Consider the following 852-nt stretch of genomic DNA (forward strand, 5'->3'; position numbering starts at 1 on the left):
GCAATGGACATCGCATACGTACGGGGGCCACCTTCCACGTGTTTGCGAAGCGTGCACATGTTGTTGCGTGTATGTGGGCAGACATAGTGTGTCGTGACACCTGACACAGGCATGCAACAATCGTTGAATTTGCAAATGGCGATGGACGCCTACGTTTGCTGGTGACGTTACGCAAATGAACAACTGGTAAACCGTTGTGGTGCGGTTGTTCTCGCTAGAGGTGAATCAGTGATGGCGACGATCGGTTGAGCTACCAACCGGTTGTTTCAGCGATACCCACCATGCCCACGAACGTGAATGGCATGTGGGTGTGAAGCGATACGCGGCGGTGGCTGGGTGGGACCGGCCCCGGCCGGTGAGGGGGGGCCTCCCGGCGTGCTGGCCGCGCGGTGCGTGGGCGCACGCGCTACAGCCGGCTGGTGGGGGCGGCCACTGGCAGGCGCGCCGGCCGACGGAGGCGGCAGGCGGCGCAGCTGCGCGCCGGCGCACCCTGCACGCGGCGCCGTGCGGCCAAAGTAGGTCCTCGCGGGCCCGGTGCGAAGCGCGGTGGACATCTGCAGTGTGCTGGTCCGATTGAGGACTGTGTGCGCTGAGGATGCGCCGCCGCCCGGCGCTCGGCGCCGCGACGCCGTCTGCTGCTCGGTCGCCTCTGCGGTTCTCGCAGGTGGTTTGTATCGCAGCTGTGCGGACGTGTTGGCGCGTGCGCTGTGCTGGGAGAGTTCGCTTCGGCACCCAAGTGGGGCTTTTGTCCTTCTGTGGCGCTGGCGTTGGAGCTGCCGGTCACCGTAGGTGGCGCGTGTTGTCTCCCGCCGGCAATGCCACGACAGCACGCTCCCGGGCCTCTGTCGGCAG

Source organism: Schistocerca serialis, unplaced genomic scaffold (assembly GCF_023864345.2).
Source record: "Schistocerca serialis cubense isolate TAMUIC-IGC-003099 unplaced genomic scaffold, iqSchSeri2.2 HiC_scaffold_1185, whole genome shotgun sequence".
Lineage (NCBI taxonomy): Eukaryota > Metazoa > Arthropoda > Insecta > Orthoptera > Acrididae > Schistocerca > Schistocerca serialis.